This window comes from Lactuca saligna, chromosome 9 (genome assembly GCF_052625555.1).
Source record: "Lactuca saligna cultivar CGN05327 chromosome 9, ASM5262555v1, whole genome shotgun sequence".
Lineage (NCBI taxonomy): Eukaryota > Viridiplantae > Streptophyta > Magnoliopsida > Asterales > Asteraceae > Lactuca > Lactuca saligna.
The window spans coordinates 185,371,069-185,391,660 of record NC_136425.1 but is presented as its reverse complement, the minus strand read 5'-3'; positions in this window follow the sequence as shown (position 1 = coordinate 185,391,660).

The window sequence follows — 20,592 nt, the reverse complement described above, 5'->3', positions numbered from 1 at the left end:
AGTGGAACATTAGCAGGCTCGCAACCTGTAGGTGTTGTGAACGATGTGTTCACCGGTGTACTCCATCCCCCACATGGTTGCCTATTAGGACATTTATTGCTGAGGAATCCCCTTAGCAGTAGTGTTCGTCCCGATGATGATCCTTAGGCTAGGTCCCTTATGATAGGTGTTTAGGGACGTAAAGTGAGGATAACGGGAACGGGTAATCGGGTTATTGTTGATTGATGAAATTAATAAACTTATTTATTGTGGGTTGAAAACCCTATGTGCTCACCAGGCTCCCAAGCCTGACCCACTCAGTTTTATGCATTACAGGTAGTGGCGCATGAGCATAGGTGTGATGTTTTGGACGAGGGATTACAGATATAGGCCTGTAGATATGAAATAATGTAGTAAGGCTTATATTGTACTGTTTATACTTTTGATCTGTACGAACATGACATCCCGAGTCTTTTAATGAAATACATTTCTATGGAAATGCTTTTGATAAATCTTTATCATATTATTGTTTTGGGACAAATTCCGCAACCCTTTTATTAAAAGATAACTCTAATTTTGAAATAAAGTATAAACAAAACCGGTCTTTTCTGGCCGTGATTTTGGGGATGTCACAGTTGGTATCAGAGCATTAGTTTAAGCGAACTAGGAATTTGTAGGATTTCTAGACTTAAACTTAGAATGCTAAGCGATGATTGTGAGGTCTGAGTACTAGCTTATTTTAGGAATTGTGCCTAAAATGCTTTTATGTGCTAAATGCTTTATGCATGATATGCCGTTATTTTGTTCGGATCTATGGTCTGTTGCCGACTGGATCTGGGAACCTTATGTGTTTAGGATTCTAAATGTACGACTACGATATTAGAACTAGCATGTAAACGTTTCGGAGTGATAAGGACGATTTAAAACGTCTCTCCTAAATAAAGATCTGAATTCACCTTATTCGGTGTATAGATCATGATGGCAAGGACCCGTAGCGGAAACGTGAACGCAAATGGAGGTAGGAACCAACCCCCAGTAGTTCAGCAAATACCTATTGTTGAAGAAGTTGCACCTGAGCCAGTTACCATGGCTGGAGTTCAAGCCATGATTCAGACTATGCTAGCTGAACAAAGGGAAGAAATGAGACGGATGCTCCGCGAGAATAGAGACGAACCTACCATACATGTTGAACCGACGGAGCCAGTTCCTGAGCCATCTGAGGAAGGGAACTATAGCCGTCAAGTGAGTCAAATAGGGACTCAAGGTGAACAAAGGGATGGCCCAGAAGGAAGAAACAATAAGGATGGGCGGATGTACAAAAATTTCTTGGGTGCAAAACCACCAAGTCTCTCAGGAAGCCCAAAGCCTGTTGAGATTATGGACTGGATCTCCGAGATGGAGATGGTGTTTGAGAGCTGCGACTGCAACGAAAAGCAGAAGACTGTCTTCGCTGTGAGACAATTGAAAACTGGAGTCTTGAGTTGGTGGAAGCTATTGGCAGATACGATGCCACGAGGAAAAGCCCTGAAAATGTCATGGGATGAGTTCTTGGAACAACTAAAGGCGCAGTACTGTTCAGAGATAGACCTGATTGATCTGAACAATGAGTTCCAAAATTTGAAGAAGGGGAGAATAAGCATCGATGACTATGCTGCTGCATTTACGGAAAAGATGAAGTTGTTTCCATACCTAGTGCCAACCGAACTTTCTAAAATTGAGAAATTCGCAAACGGACTGCCGGCTGACTTTGGCCCAACAGTCAAGATGGCAACCACTCTGAAATTAGCTGTTCGAGCAGCTAAGAATGTGGAGACCCAATAAAAGGAAAGAGGTCTGGAAAGGGCTGAGGTCGGTGAGAAACGGAAGTTCGATGGATCCTCGAAGTCCAACAAGAAGAGTAGATTCTCGAAACCTGGTTCGAGAGGAGGAGGATCAGAAGCAAAGTGGTGTGACAAGTGCAAGAAGAAGCACTTTGGGAAGTGTGATGGAGGGGTCACTTGTTACAAATGCGGAAAGCCTGGGCACTATGCCAATGAATGCACCCTTATCCAGAAGGTCTGTTATGGGTGTAATGAAGAAGGGCACATTTTGAAGGACTGCCCGAAGAAGAAGGAGGCAGGAAGACCCAACATACCACCAAAGCCGAAGGCGAGAGCCTTCCAGATGACGCTCGAGGCTGCAAAGGAGGCAGAAGACGTCGCTTCAGGTACCTTTCTTGTAAATGGTTTGCCTGCAAATATACTGTTTGATTCCGGAGCCAACTACTCCTTTGTGTCGCATAAATTTAGTGCGAAATTAGCATTACCTGTAGAAAAACTTGATAACGCCCTAATTGTAGAAGTTGCCAGTGGCAAATTCGTACCTGTTAGTAATTGTATTAGGAACATCGTCATTGACCTAAACGTAAACGAATTCCAGGAGGAACTATTACCCATAGAGTTAAACGGTTTCGACATCGTTTTGGGTATGGATTGGCTTAGCGCCAACGATGCCGAGATATTATGCCGAAAGAAGATAGTTAGGATAAACCCACCCGGAAAGGAATCATTTATGGTGTACGGGGACAAACGCAGAGTGAGTTCTGGAATCATCTCCTTGATGAAAGCCAAGAAATGTTTGTCCACAGGATGTGCATCGTACTTGGCATTCGTAATCGATGCTAAGAAAGAAAAGAAAGAGGTGCAGAATATACCGGTTGTGTGCGATTATCCGGAAGTCTTTCCCAAAGATCTTCCCGGATTACCACCTGATAGGAAAGTAGAATTTCGTATAGACTTATTACCAGGAACAACACCGATAGCAAAGGCACCTTACCGATTAGCACCGACGGAGATGAAGGAGCTCATGACGCAACTTCAGGAGTTGTTGGACAGCGGTTTCATTCGACCTAGTTCATCACCCTGGGGAGCTCCGGTGTTATTCGTGAAGAAGAAGGACGGAAGCATGAGGATGTGCATAGACTACCGAGAGTTGAATAAGGCAATGGTGAAGAACAAGTATCCATTGCCGAGGATTGATGATCTATTCGATCAGCTGCAAGGTTCGAGCTACTTCTCAAAGATCGATCTTAGGTTAGGATATCATCAGTTGAAGGTGAGAGAGCAGGATATTGAGAAGACTGCATTCAGAACAAGATATGGACACTACGAGTTCTTGGTTATGTCATTCGGACTAACCAATGCTCCCGCAGCATTCATGGATTTGATGAATAGGGTTTGTAAACCATTCCTCGATAAATCTGTGATAGTGTTCATCGACGACATTCTCATTTACTCGAAAAGCCAGGAGGAGCATGGCAAGCATCTACGAGAAGTGTTGGAGGTGTTAAAGAAGGAGAAGCTTTTTGCAAAGTTCTCCAAATGCGACTTTTGGATACGGGAAGTCCAATTCTTGGGTCATGTTGTTAACCAGGAGGGAATAATGGTTGACCCCGCCAAGATCGAGGCTGTAATGCAGTGGGAACGTCCGAAGAGTCCCACGGAGATTCGAAGCTTTCTAGGATTAGCCGGATATTACCGACGATTTATCCAAGGCTTTTCTTCGATAGCTGCTCCATTAACAGCTTTGACCCATAAAGGAGCTACGTATACATGGAGTGAGAAACACGATGAGGCGCGAGAAGCTAAAAAAGAAGTTATGTGAAGCACCGATACTTTCTCTACCCGATGGAGTCGAAGATTTCGCAGTTTATAGTGATGCATCTGGAGTCAGGTTGGGTTGTGTTCTGACCCAAAGAGAAAAGGTGATAGCATATGCATATCGACAATTGAAAGAGCATGAAAAGAACTACCCCACTCATGATCTGGAGTTGGCAGCGGTAGTATTTGCCTTAAAGATATGGAGGCATTACCTCTACGGCACGAAGTGCAAGCTCTTTACTGATCATAAGAGCCTCCAATATCTCTTTAATCAGAAGGAGTTGAACATGAGGCAACGACGCTGGCTAGAACTTCTCAAGGACTACGACTGTGAGATACTTTACAACCCAGGTAAAGCAAATATTGTTGCTGATGCTCTCAGTCGGAAAGTCAATCTTGAAAGAAAAAGGCCAAGAGCGTTAAGAATTGAAGTCGTCTCGATGATTGTGGAAAGTATCAGGAAAGCTCAAGAAGAAGCCTTAGAAAAGAATGACCGAAAGGAAGAACGTTTGAGAAAAACGTTAGTGTTCGGTACGAACAGTCGAGGACTGAAGGTATTCCAAGATCGAATTTGGGTACCTAAGACGGGAGGAATAAGAGATCTTCTAATGGAAGAAGCACACAAGACCATGTACTCGATTCATCCCGGTAGCACTAAAATGTATAGGGACCTAAAACCCTACTACTGGTGGCCGACGATGAAGCTCGATGTTGCAAAGTATGTGGCTGAGTGCGTAACATGTGCGAGGGTTAAGGCACAACATCAAAAACCGTATGGGAGTTTAGAACCCTTACCTGTACCCATGGGAAAATGGGAAGACATCACCATGGATTTTGTGACTAAACTGCCCAGAATGAAGAATGGTTACGACATGATTTGGGTAGTCGTGGATCGTTTCACCAAGAGTGCACACTTCATAGCAGCCAACGAGAAGTGGTCTATGGATAAGCTCGCAAATGCTTACGTGAAGGAAATTGTAAGACTTCACGGTGTCCCTCTTACTATTGTGTCAGATCGTGATAGTCGTTTCACATCGAGGTTTTGGAGGAGTCTACAAGAGGAGTTGGGTACAAAGTTGTGTTTGAGTATTGCTTACCATCCGCAAACTGATTGTCAGAGTGAAAGAACGATTCAGACGTTGGAAGATATGCTGAGAGCATGTACCCTCGAATTCCAAGGGAATTGGGACGAGCACTTACCTCTGGTAGAATTTTCCTACAACAATAGTTTTCACTCGAGCATCAAGATGGCTCCTTATCAAGCCTTGTATGGGCAGAAGTGTCGTACGCCGTCTTGTTGGCTTGAAGCCGGAGAGAAGCAGTTTATGGGCCCCGAGATAGTCCATGAGACTGCTGAGAAATTGAAGGTGATTAGGGAAAGAATGTTAGCAGCTCAGGATCGTCAGAAGAGCTATGCCGACAAGAAAAGACGACCGATAACCTTCAAAGTTGGGGATTCCGTTTTACTTAAAGTCTCACCGTGGAAGGGACTTATACGATTTGGGAAACGAGGAAAGTTGAGTCCAAGGTTTATTGGACCATTCAAAGTTCTTCAGAGGATTGGGAACCAAGCTTACAAGTTGGAATTGCTCGAAGAACTCAATGGTATTCATAACACCTTCCATGTGTGTTATTTGAGGAAATTCATGGGAGATGTTCCCGACATAATTCCAATCTCGGAATTAAGGATGGATGAGAATAAAAGGCTGATCGAAGAGCCTGAGGCAATTATAGACCGTAAGACTAAGAAGTTACGACGCAAGATGGTCGACTTGGTGCTAGTCCGATGGAAACATTCGAATGGGCCGAATCTCACTTGGGAAACAGAGGATGACATGATGAGTCGCTATCCACATCTGTTTGCTGATGCATGATTCCGGGACGGAATCATCCTAAGGGGGTGAGAATTGTAACGCCCGAGTTTTCAGGGCTAAGCATTTTTGTCAATGTAATAGTCTAGGTCAACTATTGTAACTCTTTTTGAAGTAATAAATATGAAATATTTGAGTATTATGTGAATTATGTGTGTTTATGTGTTTATTATTTAATTATAAATGTATAATTAATAAAGAATAAAAATGAGCGTCAAAATTAAAGTGTGAGATAATCTCGATATCTCTACATAAAGTTGTAGAATATGTCTCAAGGTTTCCGTACATATAAAGAATGCCGAAATCCGAGCTATAACGAAGAAGTTATGGCCCGCCGAAGTTTTACAGCAAAATCGGCACGACACCGGGAGACGTAAATAGTGAATTTACGATAGAAGACTTTTTAGCCTTAGCAATCTAAACAAAAGTCGTATAATATGTTAAACTAAGAACATCGATAAAAAGAACGCCCAAATCTGACTTCGTATGAAGAAGTTATGATTTTTCTAAGATTCGGCTTAGCAGTGCACGGCCTGAAACTCGAATTTTAGTTCGAGCGGTTTTTGGCTTACGTAACGTAAATGAGAGTTGAATATCTCATTAATAGGAAATCAACGGTAAAAAGACAGACAAAAACAGAGTCCGTATGTAGAAGTTATTAATTTTACGTAGACGTTTAACAATATAATCTCCTTGTACTGTTAAATTTAAGATCGGTCGAGAATTAGCTGATAGTGTCAAAATGAAAGTTGTAGATCTTATTATTACCTACGTGTGGATATAAAGAACGTCAAAAACGGAGGTCGTATGTGAAAGTTACGGATTTTAGAAGTCGGAAGTGTGCTGTGCGAAAATGGGTGATGTGGCACAATCTTGGCCATTGCTTTCTCCCCAAGGCTTGCCACCAGATGGTGACATGTGGCACCAAGTTCAGCCACATTTCACCCTATAAATACCACCTCTCCCAGCCTCATTTTCTTCACACCTTTCCCATTCTTTCTTCTCTTTACTCTCTCTCTCTCTCTAGAACCTCTCTCTAGCCCCGAAATCCCCCGAAAAGCCTAGGGAACCTCCCTAGCACGAGGCGGAAGCCCCGGAGTGCTCGAAGGCTCTGGGAAGAAGAGCTTTTCGGCTCGGGAACGCTGCTCCAAGCAAAGCCCGGTTTTCTATAAAACCCGCTGTAAGTGAGCTACGCCTACGCTATTTTTAATATAACTTTTATTTAATTATAGTAACGTTATTAGGAACTTATAATAAATACTTGGGCTATTATTATGGGTTATATAAGTATTTTTTTGACGCTTATATAATAATAATAATAATAATAATAGCTAGACTATTAATTAGTCTCGACGAATAATAAACTAAACTGTAGTGGTAATAATACTAGGTTTCGTCGAAGAAAAAAATTCTTTTTAAGAAGCGAAGCGCTGTCTGAGTTCGGAATCACCACCTTTTCCGGTGAGTGCATAGTTACTTTCAGCTTACACATATATATGAAGTATTTTATATAAATTACGTGCTATGTGTGCATATTATCTGAATACTTGCTATCTACGTTAGATGAACGTTGTTATACATGTTTTCAATGATTTAAACTGTATATGTATTTTATATCTACGAAAATGTTGGGGTAAAACATGGGTAGATGTAATAGGTGATGTGTGATAAAATGATGAGAGGCCTCGATGTTGTTGTTGTTGATCTAGTCATCTAGCGGAGTATAGATGACGACCACGGACTCTTCTAGAGAGTCCAGTGGAACATTAGCAGGCTCGCAACCTGTAGGTGTTGTGAACGATGTGTTCACCGGTGTACTCCATCCCCCACATGGTTGCCTATTAGGACATTTATTGCTGAGGAATCCCCTTAGCAGTAGTGTTCGTCCCGATGATGATCCTTAGGCTAGGTCCCTTATGATAGGTGTTTAGGGACGTAAAGTGAGGATAACGGGAACAGGTAATTGGGTTATTGTTGATTGATGAAATTAATAAACTTATTTATTGTGGGTTGAAAACCCTATGTGCTCACCAGGCTCCCAAGCCTGACCCACTCAGTTTTATGCATTACAGGTAGTGGCGCATGAGCATAGGTGTGATGTTTTGGACGAGGGATTACAGATATAGGCCTGTAGATATGAAATAATGTAGTAAGGCTTATATTGTACTGTTTATACTTTTGATCTGTACGGACATGACATCCCGAGTCTTTTAATGAAATACATTTCTATGGAAATGCTTTTGATAAATCTTTATCATATTATTGTTTTGGGACAAATTCCGCAACCCTTTTATTAAAAGATAACTCTGATTTTGAAATAAAGTTTAAACAAAACCGGTCTTTTCTGGCCGTGATTTTGGGGATGTCACACCTAAGGACAAATTCTAACCTCTCTCCTCTCTCTTTATACCTTCTCCATTTTCTCTTGGTATTTGTAAGCCATTAGAGGAGTGACACTTGTGACTCTAAGCATTCCAAAGTCAATTCAAGGTGGAATTAGGATTGTTATTGCTATATAACAATCAAGGTATGTTCTTAAACCTTATTATATGTTAATATCGATTTCCATATGCTAGAATTAGGGTTTATAGTCTTGGATTCAAAGCATGTACAATAGAGAAACCTAGATCCAAGCATTAGGGTTTGTATGAGCACATAGGATGTCTTATGACCAAAAACCCATCAGTGGTATCAGAGCCATTGGTTTGGTTTCAATTGTATGAACTTGATATATTAGGGTTTATTGCCAATAAACCCTAGGAGGCCAGGTTTTTTTGAGATTAGGGTTTGCAAACCCTAATTTGCAAGAGTTTGAATAAGATCTTTAAATCCTTTGCTTAAACCCTTAAATTTCGAAATCTAGGGTTTGTTATAATCCCTTGTTTTTCGAAAGTTGCCTCCTCCCCAAGATAAGATCCTAATTTTTAGGGATTTGGATTATCCCATATCTTGTAAGGGATTTTCTAATATGTGCCCTAAGGGCATATATAAGAAGTATTAATTAATCACAATTATTACCATAATTAAATTAAAAATGCATTAATTATAGAGATTATTAATAAATTTCATATTTAATTATAGTAATATTTCTTATAATTAATATGTTTAACATTTAATTATAGTAATAATTGTGATTAATTAATACTTCTTATATGTGCCCTTAGGGCACATATTAGAAAATCCCATCTTGTAATTATCCTCTAATTGTTATATATGGTAATTCAAGATCTTGCCTTATCCATCCATATTTTCGAAATCTATATAGATATTTAAGGGATTAGGATAACTTAAATGTATAAATGGTAATTATCCTCATTATTTAAATAATCCCTTATGATTTAATAATTAAATTAATAGTCTAATTCAAGATAATTATTAAATCAAGAGTTTTAATATTTAAAATTTTAATTTAAATGTCATAAATTCGAAATTTTAAGATAGATTAAAACTAAATTTTTTTGAAATGTTTCAAAACTTGCCCTCAAGTTTTGAAATTTAAAAGTTGATTAAAAAGGTTTAATTAGGAGTGTTAAATTCTAAAACCCTAGTATTGTTTTGAAAAGTTCAAATCACACCCTTATGGTTTTATTAATTAATTAAGGTGTATAATTAAAGAAAGTTTAATGAATCCATATAAATTTTGGTTTACAATTTAATTGAATTAAAAGTATAATTATTAAATTAGACCGCCTAATATTTTAAAAGTGTAAAATACACCATATACTATATATAACATTAAAAGTATAACATTATATATATATATATATATATATATATATATATATATATATATATATATATATATATATGAGTAAAAGTCAGTCTTACCGTTAGTAGGCCTCATTCACGAAGCTAGTCTATAAGGGGTGTTTAAGGAAATTGCCTATAATATGGCGATTGAATGGGTACCCACTCTTACCCACCGCACTCTTGACTAGTGGAGGGTCGTTAGCCGAACGGGTAGGATAGGGCGAAACCTTCCATTATAAGTATAATGAATTACTAAAGTAACTAAATGTTTTTCAAAATTCCCAATCTTAGTTACTTAGGAAAAGTGAATTGATGCAATTCCATGAAATTACACTTTGTGCCCTTGCGAAGACGTTAGTGGAGCGTGTGTGGTTTACCGGCACACTAAATGGTTCTAAGCAAAGGTAGCAAAGGGTGACTCAATGTTTGTCATAGTTCGGTGGAGCGTGTGGGGTTTACTGGAACATCGAATAGGTGACTGTAACATGTGAGGGCGCCATGTAGTTTGCATGGTTATTCACACCCGCTTTGTGATCCTCGGCATCTCAGTCACAAACTAGAGGGGCATATTGAGATTTAAACATGCCATTGAAAGTTCAATGAATCTCAAAGGATCTAGGAGTTTTCATAGATTTAAAACTTAAATTTCTTTTTTTTCATGGTGGAAATTAGTGACTTGTCATTCACTTACCTTCAAATATTCTGCAATTAGGGTTACGGCATCCCTCTCCCGAGTTGTGGAATATTGTGTTGGGTCCTAGCCTTAGTATTTCATTTGGGTGATTTACTAAGGACTCAATCTATCAACTAACTTGAATTCGTTTTTCTCCTGTTTTGTAGATGTCAAAGTTCGACAACTATGGTCTTCCCAAATCCCGTGGAACAAGCATTCCACATGAAGATGATATTCCACGATTCGATCGAGGAACAAGAAATCATGCTTCACTTCCTCCTCCTCCTCCTCTAATTATTCTCCCTAACCCACAAGATTGTAAAATTGAAAGGTTCAATATCACTCAAGCCCTTTTGGCAAGTAAACATAAAGAAGGAAAGTCGGTGTGTGCACACGTCTTAGGGATGAAGTCACACATTGAAAGGTTAAGAATGATGGGATCCGTTGTCGGTGAAGAGATGGTTGTTGATTGGGTTCTTTAGTCACTTCCCAACTCATATAGTGAGTTTGTAAGAGAGTACTATATGATGAACCACGACGTGACCCTTATGGATCTCACTTACATGCTTATTGCTGCTGAATCAGAAATGGTTTGGCGCAATAGAAAAGCAAAGTTGATTGGTGAGTCTGCCTTCAAGACCTCTATGGATATAGACAATGGCAATGAAAGACATGCAATGATCGAAAAGTTTGATCATAAGAGAAAGGCGATGTCTGAAGTAGTTCAATGTGTTGTTCCAAATGAGTCAATTTGCTTTAATTGCCAAGAGAAGGGGCATTGAGACGAAGTTGCCCTAATTACCTAAGAGATCTAAGAGATGGGAGAGTCAGAACGTATGGCTCTACTTTAGGTAAGAATCCACTATATAACTCCATTAAGTTCCTATTCATTGATTCTTAATATATGATGTGATAAGATTGCATTTGAGTGTTTTATTGTAGGATCGGTGAAAAGAAAGGAAACTTGATAAGAGAGCAAGATGAATCTAATCACAAGAGATGGATCTCGATCGCATGGACTTGAAGATTAGATTTTGAGCTTAGAAAGTTATGATAGAGTTGTTAGAAATTTTCTTTTGTACATAGTTTTCAATGGATTTTGCATTGTAAGGACAAATTTTTCCGCTGCTTTTATAAATAAAATAAATTTTGTTTAACTTATTTATTTATTTGTTTACTTTCTTGCAATGAAATCGTTATGAAAATTGATGTTTGCATATTTCTACAACGAATGGATATGATTCTTAGTTATGTTATTTATGGAAATGTCGATAATTTACCAAATAGGGAGAGTTTCTCATCGCCCAAATTTTAATTGGACTGAAATTTGGAATCTCGCAACTTGGTTGCATGATGAATGAGAAATTTCATATTTGGAAATTAGACAAATTCGTTGACAAAGTGTCAAGTGAAGGACTAGGAGATCGAGTACACAAAGTTGTGTGTTGATCAAGTTCACCATAAGAGTAACAAAGATATTCGTCATGATTTACTAAAGGATTAGTAAATATGGTTATACTTACAAGATTAAGTGTAATTCTGAATTGATTAAAGGGTTTAGATCAATAGTAGAACGAATAAGAAGAATCAAGTAGGTAGAAAAAATAAAAGTTTCTCCATTCTAAGAAGAAGGGAGAGTAGCTTTTATGCTTTATGATAGATCTTAATGATTAAGAACCACATCTCAATTGATCCTCTAAGTGAGTCTTAGTACAATTGTATGTTTATGAAGAGGAATCAAGGATTGAAGAAATGGTTAAATCAAGAAGTCCATCATACTTCGTTCCAATAACAAGTCTTAAAGTTAAGATTGTGACAATGAGTGAAAAGTGTTAAAAGGTTTATAACGTTCATCAAATGTGGAAAGTTGTGATGTCTTGGATAAGACAAAGACCAACTAGGACCAATTTATGAAGTGTTTTGATAGAAGCTACACTAACTCTTGAATATGTGTTTTGTCAAGAAATGGTTATTGACAAGAGAATCTTATATGTCAAGGAGTCAGTGGGAGTCTTAATGATCTTGAAAGGTTTCAAGAACAAATCAAATAAACCTTATCGATCATCACTAGCACACGAGTTGAGGTTTACAACCTATCGTGTTGACAATATTTTGATTCTGTGTTGTTCCAATTGAGTTAATTATGCATATGAGTCCTATGAGTTCTCATTTTGAATGCATAAAAGGCAAGGCACCTTGATCAATGAAAGGTACATTGATAGGAAAAGGTGAGTTGCTTAACTACTTGGAAGACGTGGTGGGCAGCTGTGCTACCATAAGGCAAGAAATCAAGATTAAAAGAGTTCGGTCCATATGAGTTTGATTTTGTCGTAAACTCTGGTTTTAACAAATTCACATGGATAGGAACATATACACCATTAAAATCTAAGTGTCATAAGATTTCCTCCTTCATGAAAATGATTGTGAGGAAATGCTTTCACTAAGAAAGATTTTAAGAAGATAGTGATTGTAAAGTTGCATTCTCGAATTCAATCATGGTTACGGTATCCCTTTCCATAGTTTGAATTGTGAGGTTTGGCAATTAGTCTTAATTGTTAAGACACACATATGCACTATCTAAGGCAAAAGTGTATAAGTTCAAGAAGCCTTGATAAAAGATTATCAAAGCACTAAGTATTAGAAACATGGACTTAAGAAATTCAATAGGTATTGTCTTTCTGAAAGTTAAGATGTTTATGAATACATGTCAAAGCTAGTGGGAGCATAAGTGTTATGTTTTATAGTAATCATCATAATAGTGGGAGCATAAAAGTTATGATTGTATGATTATTATGGAAAGTATTGCAAGTTGGCAATATTAATTATAGAAAAACAAGAGTTATACCTTGCAAAGTCGTAAGGGTTGTAAAGTTGTTTTGCTATAATTAAGGGAGAAAATATTATGCTTCATTTCAAATCTAAAGGCTTAGGTTGAGAAATGTTAATAAATTTAGTCAAAGGTACATAGTGTGTTCTTAAAATTTCGATTATGATTACGGAATTCCTTTTCACAATTCGAATTTTGAGAACATAGCAAATAAAACATTGTGCATCGTGTCCCATACGCTTCGGGTATAGATCGATTGAAAATGCTTTAATGTTTGACCATTCTAAATTTTTCCAAATGTATAGCGCATTTAGAGGAAAAGGGACTAGAATCGGTTTTGACTAAAATAATTAAACAACTATCAAAGGATAATCCAAAGTTCGACGAGGATTGGTTGCTTGTGAGTAGTTGGAAACATGGTATTAATGGACCATATTGACGTTATTATGAATAGATAAGATTCTATTAAGAATGAGTTGTCATATGGAAAATATGGAAGCGTGTCCATGTTAGGAATTGAATATTGAAAATCTATGTCTAGATTAGAAACTTTTGTGCAAAAGGATGTTCGAAGGAATGTACTTTGAGTGAGAGACATCATATCTGAGGAATTGTCTTGTAACGATCTCCGTTAGAGAACTTTGTAATATCATTGGCAATAGTCTTTGTGACTTTGGTGCAGTGACATTATGAAAGAATCATTGCATAAAATGTTAGAATCTAGCATATTCTATAAGTGGCAAGAATTTGATATGCTTAAACTTATGAAAAACGGATTTGGAGTTGTGAAATGAGAATGATTGGAAATGTGTCCAATGTGATCTATTTCACAAAGTAAGAACCATAGGTGAACATTGTGTGCATGCTAGGAGCATGGGACAAGTGTAATAATTAAAGTAAGAAGTTGATTACCCAAAACGACAAATAATGAGTAATCGATATGGTGATAAATAAAAGGTGTTTTATTTATGCTCAAAGGGTTGAGGCCATATGGGATTAGTATTATTCTTGTGTTTCACTTTGCATGTTTTGACTTCCAGAATAATTGAGTTTATTAAGAATAATCGAATTTTTCAAACGGGCCACAGTCGTTCATATGTTGGAAGTAGATATGAATCAAGACTGTCGTGAATTGGTGTGTGGATTGTCTAAAAGAGTATTAGACATAAGCAAATGTTTGTTGCAACATTCATGAGTGCTTATGAATATGAATTTGAGCATTGGATTAAACCCACGCTCACCTGGATCACTCCATGAATTGTATCACGAGTGATTGGTGAGACGATAACATCTTATATTCTTGAAACTGAGATGTGTGAGTTGTATCTTGCTAATCGGTTGCACATTGATAATATGTAAACGCACTAGTAACTTGGTGTTATAAAACATATTGTTGTGTGTGATTTGGTTAGTGAGTGCAAGCAAGCATTGTATCAAAGTTTATCCGTTCCTTTTATCCAAGGTAGGATAAAAGCGATATCTTTTGGGCCCCTCGATGGTTTAGTGATGACAAACGTAAATGCTCGGCCGGGCTAGGGCTAATTTGATTTGTTCAATTAGTCTATCGTCATAAATCAGAAATCGAGAAATAGTACAAAGAGAATGATTAGAAATCATATCTCATATGATATCTAGAATGGAGGAATATATGATCCCTTATCTAAGGACACGCGTATCTGATAGGATCAGAGTTGACAGCGGCTTTGGAAAGCTACGATTGCAGATCAGGATCTAAAGTCATGCGCATAATAGTTATTAGACTTATCCAAGTGGGAGAATGTTGGATTAGTGTCTAAGTCCATAACTATTTTGGTATGTACTTGACCCGATGGTGCATGGTCCTTTTGGGTTGCCTTCACCAAAGCAACTTGATTGGAGAAATAAATAGAGAGAGAGGTTATTATGATTTATTAATATGTTATAAGAATAATATATTAAAGGAGAAATCATATTTGTTTAATTAATATTGGTCAATAATTAATTAGGAATTAATTTTGTGATCAAGTGTAATTAATTAAACTAGAGGGGCTGAATTGTAATTATGTGATAGTTACAATATATGGTAATAGTTATCCTAGATATAGGTTGGATGAATTCAAGGGATAAGATATCCTTGAAATCATCCAAAGGATAAAGGATAAGGGATTTCTAAGACTTATCTTATGGGTTGCTTTGTAGATAAGCAACTAGATAAGGATAATGACTGAAACCCTATCTCTACACCTATATAAAGACCCCAAGGCTTATGAATTCGTGTATCCCTTCCCAAGAAGTCCTAAGGACGAATTCTAACCTCTCTCTTCTCTCTTTATGCCTTCTCCATTTGCTCTTGGTGTTTGTAAGCTATTAGAGGAGTGACACTTGTGACTCTAAGCATTCCAAAGTCAATTCAAGGTGGAATTAGGATTGTTATTGCTATATAACAATCAAGGTATGTTCTTAAACCTTATTATATGTTAATATCAATTTCCATATGCTAGAATTAGGGTTTATAGTTTTGGATTCAAAGCATGTACAATAGAGAAACCTAGATCCAAGCATTAGGGTTTGTATGAGCACATAGGATGTCTTATGACCAAAAACCCATCATATGCTAGGGTTGGTTAGACAGTAGTGTGATAGCCTGATTAGGTTATGTTTGGTAATGGTTAGTCAATGCACGAATCCTGCTTGATTTGTGCTGATAGGGGTTCCAGCTAGCTTTAACTAACTAGTAAGCAGATATGTAATAGTATCCGCAAGCTAGTTAGGGAAAGATTGTAGGGAATCCTTGTGCAGCTGATGGCGGAGTGTAGGTCAGAAAGTGCCCTAGGAAAAGCCTAGAATGAGATTATTTGGAAAGTTGTATTAGTAAAAAGGGACTTGGTGAATTCAAGGCAATTCTTAAGGAAAGTACGGATATATGTGGAAGGTAGTATAGGCCCATACTATTAGAAGCAGAGGATCCGTACTCGAGTCAAGGAGGGCTGAGAAAGAACCAGGAAACTTGGAGAATGTGTAAGACCTCTCAAGAAGTATGTATGACTCTGACTTCTCTATGTTTATTTCAGTATGGCTATTACATGACATGGAGCAGGATCTGGGTCAGGATCAGGCTCAGGCTCGGGTGCGGGTGCGGGATGCAAACAGGTTGATGACGGGCTACGCGAGTTCATCGCGTTTGAGATTACGAGAGGTACCCTTGAGGTGACCCCGATCATTTTTGGGTCGATCAAGGAGGGGATTATCGAGCTGATGGAGGATTGCCTCCGGACATTCATGGGTGACTTGGCATCCAGCCAGTCGGGTATGCGCACACTGTCATTCAAGGACTTTAGGGGGAGTGGCGTGCCAGACTTTCACAGGATGAAGGAACCCATTGTGGTCAGGAGATGGATCGCATACATCGAGTCTGCACAGTTGATGAGCTTCTGCTCGTAGGGGTCGCAGGTCCGCTTTGCTGCGGGTTGTTTGAGGGATCGAGCCAGAGATTGGTAGGAGTTAGTGGGTGATTCATTGGGGGCCCCAACCATTAATTTTCTTGATATGAGGCAAACTACTGAGACTGTGGCAGAGATCACCGCCAAGTTTCGGTAGAGGGCCTTGTTGGTACCTCAGTATGCAGGGGATGAGGGGATGCGGAAGACCCACTATCATGATATGTTGAGGGCTGACATTCGGGAGCATGTCAGCTATTCTTCTTGCCAGACTCTGGATTCCATGATTGCCAGAGGGAGGGAGAGAGATTGATTTAGAGCACCTCAGGAAGAGGAAAGCGGAGACAAGGAAGGTTGTTGGGATTTTAGGGAAGAAACCCAAGGGATTCGATGCTAGTTCGAAGGGCCAGTAGGGCCGGGACCGCTGTAGGAAGACCGAACATTTTGGCAGGGATTGTACTACTCTTGCCCCCACTGTTCAACCTTCGGATTTGATTTGCTTTCATTGCAATCAGAGGGGCCATAAAAAGGCCAAGTGCCCTAGATTGATAGCAGCAGCGCTAGTGGCGGCACCAACTTCAACGACTGCACAAGTTACGGATGGCCGGAAGGTCAAGTCAGAAGCTCCAGTGGTAAAGAGTCGAGCTTTTCAGTTGACAGTCGAGGAGGCACGCGCCGCACCCGATGTGGTGACGGGTATGGTTTCTTCTCTCTAGCTTTTATTATATTTCGCTTGTGAAATTGATGTTTTATGCTAATATGTTTTGTTTAGGATCGTTCCATGTGAACGGTATCCCTTGCGCTTAGCAAGAGGTTTGTTCAATTCGAATGCTACCCGATCATTTGTCTCTCTTGCGCTTAGCAAGAGGTTTCATGAGTCTTCGGGCATGTTGGATAAAACATCCATGAATTTTACACAAAATTTAAACTTTTTCAATCATAAATAAAACCCAATGGTATTGTTTACAGAAAATGTTTTCCACTCATTATTCAATCAGAGTATCCAAAAAGCCAGATCATAAGGATGAGGAGCGGTATGGTCACGCCTTCGCCTTGCCATAATCTCCTGAAGTACCTGAAACAATAATTGAAAACTGTAAGCCTGAGGGCTTAGTGAGCTACCCCCAAAATACCAATACAACACTAACAATACCATATCAGTAATAATCAATCAACATGCATACTAGGCCATCGGCCGGACTGGACCGCCTTACAGGGCCTACAGTCTAACTGAATCTATACCGAGCCTTCGGCATGACTGGACCGCCACGTAGGCCTACAGTCTCCCCAGACCACTCATAGGGTATGTTGGCCTTCAGCAAAAAGCAGGACCGCCTCAACCCACCTACGAGCAAATACTCATGTGCGCATAACTAATATATACTGGCATATACATACATCAAATGTATCTATCTTACTGATCATCAATCATAGCAATCCCTTATAACTAGCGCACCGTCTATCCTGTCTATCCTGCTTCTGATCTATCAGATCATCATCTCATACATATCAAATCATAACCATAACAACTAAAGGGCCGGCCTTGGTGCCTTAGACCCTTTTGATACAGTGAGGATAAATCACCTTGCAGATGTCGACTCGGTAGATAAACTCCAACTCTCGGATTACTTGCCAAAGACTCCACCACCTATTACCATAATAAGAATATACCCATAAGTCCTCAACCTTACAAAGTACTCCATAAACCAACTAGTCAACCCTTGGTCAAAGTCAAAGTCCTCAGTCAAGGTCAACAATCCATGTTGACCCTAACTCGCCGAGTACCCTCGGCTACTCGCCGAGTTCCTTGAAGTACTTGCCCACTCGTCGAGTCATCGGGGTTACTCGCCGAGTTCCTTTGGTTTACGATCGAAAATCTACAACCACTCGTAGAGTGTCCTTCATGCAACTCAACAGATACACATTCATACACAACTTGGGGAAATCTCATCCGACTCGCCGAGTAGTTTATACAACTCGTCGAGTCTATGGCAATCTCCAACGGACTCGCTGAGTTGTTCTTCCAACTCGTCGAGTTCATTCCTATCTTCATATGACTCGCCGAGTCCCTTCGATCCTTTTTGCCATACAGACTCATTTGAGCCCTGCAACAGCTCCAAACTACAGATCCAAGCTTCTAAGGCAGGCTTTTCTCGTAAAGTTGCAAATTTTACGTGCATGCATAGCTATAAAGGCTCCAAATGTCCAATCCAAACCCGAAATGGGGTTTCCTACCCAAGGGAGGTTTCATTCACGTCCATACCAGAAACTTTATGACTCTAGGACTTAAGAAGTGTCCAGATATGAAGTTATAGCTTCAGATCTAGACTATAGTCCACGTTATCAACTCAAAGATCCATAAAAGCCCTAGATCTCAACCAAAAAGGGTCTAGAAGAAAGATGAGGTAAAGGTGATGACTTGATACCTCCATATGATGCTATTTGAGGTAGACTTCTGATTTCCCACACCACCTTGCCCCTAGCCTTTTGCCCTTGATGATCTTCTTCCTAAAAGATCCCCTCTCCAAAGATTTAAACACACACGAATGAAGCACCACACGAATTAGGGTTTTCAGAGCTCTCAATGGACTGCAAAGAGGCGAAAGGAGGTTTATGCTTCCTTAAATAGGGTACAAAACCCTAAGATTTAGGGTTTCAACTGCCAGCTCCTACTCGTCGAGTCCCTTAATGGACTCGGCGAGTAGGTCACTAAACACGCGATCCCACCCCACTACTCCTCGATGAGGAGGGCAACCAACTCGTTGAGTAGGACTTAAAACCAAAGAAATTCTTATTTAAATCAATACCTGAGAATCGGGGCATTACAATTCTCCTTCACTCGAACTAGACTTCGCCCTCGAAGTCCTCTGGAATAAACGATGCCGGGTAGTGCTCGCGCATCTCCGCCTTTGGATCCCATGTCCACTCGGATCCGTTCCGATGTTCCCACTGCACCTTCACTAAAGGTATTTCTTTCTTTTGTAAAATCCTCTTCTTCCTCTCCAAGATCGCCACAGGCCTCTACACGTAATTCAGGTGCTCATCAACCTGAATATCATCCAGCGATACCACTACCTCCTGATCCATGATGCACTTTCGCAACTGCGAAACATGGAACGTGTTGTGGATCCGGCTAAGCTCCTCCGGAAGCTCTAGCCTATAAGCCACTTTGCCAACCCTGGAAATGATCCTAAATGGCCCAATATAATGGGGGCCCAATTTTCCCCTCTTCCTGAAGCGGATCACACCCTTCCAGGGCGAGACCTTCAGAAGTAACATGTCACCCACCTGAAATTCCAACTCAGATCGGCATCGGTCAGCATAACTTTTCTGCCGACTCTGAGCGGTTTACAATCGCTGTCGAATATGCTTTATCTTTTTGTTAGTTTGCAGAACTACCTCTGTCCGACCCATCACCCTGTGCCTAATCTCACCCCAACACACTAGGGTTCTACACCTCCGCCCATACAACAGCTCAAAAGGCGAGGCGCCAACACTGGAATGATAGCTGTTGTTGTAGGCGAACTCTGCAAGCGGTAGGTGGGAATCCCAACTCTAACCGAAGTCAATGATGCACACCCTCAACATATCCTCAAGGGTCTGAATGGTCCGCTCACTCTGCCCATCGGTCTGCAGATGGAACGCCGTACTAAAATGCAGTCGCGTACCCAGTTCCTCATGGAACTTCTACCAGAAACGGAAAGTAAACCTGACATCCCGATCGGAGACAATGGAGACTGGGACCCTATGGCGAGAGACAATCTTGCGGATGTACATACCGACCAATTTCTCAACCCATGAACTCTCCCGTATGGCAAAGAAATGGGCACTCTTGGTCAATCGATCCACGATGACCCATATAGCATCGAACCCCTTCTCCATCCTCGGCAACTTCGTAATGAAGTTGATCGTGATCTGCTCCCATTTCCACATGGGAACCTCCAGAGGTTGTAGCTTACCATGCGGCCTCTAATGCTCAGCATTGACCATCCTACAGGTCAAGTACCTCTGCACATACCACGTGATTTCTCGCTTCATACCAGGCCACCAATAGCTCGAACTCAAATTGCAGTACATCTTGGTGGCCCCCCGGGTGAATGAAAAAGTGAGACTTATGAGCCTCTTACATCACTGTCTGGCAGAACCCTCCATATATCAGAACCCAAATCTGACCATATCGAGTCAATAACCCGCAACTATCCTGAAAAAACCGGTTGCTCTTGCCTTTAATCCTCTCTAACTTCCAATTTTCCAATCTCATACCCTCAATCTGAGCATCCATAATCAAGCTCCCAAGCAGGGAATCCACCGCTATCCTCATACACCTTGTTGGGGTAGAAGACCCAGCTGACTTACAGCTAAAAGCATCCGCAACCACATTCGCTTTACCTGGATGGTAAAGGATCTCACAATCATAGTCCTTGACCACATCCACCCA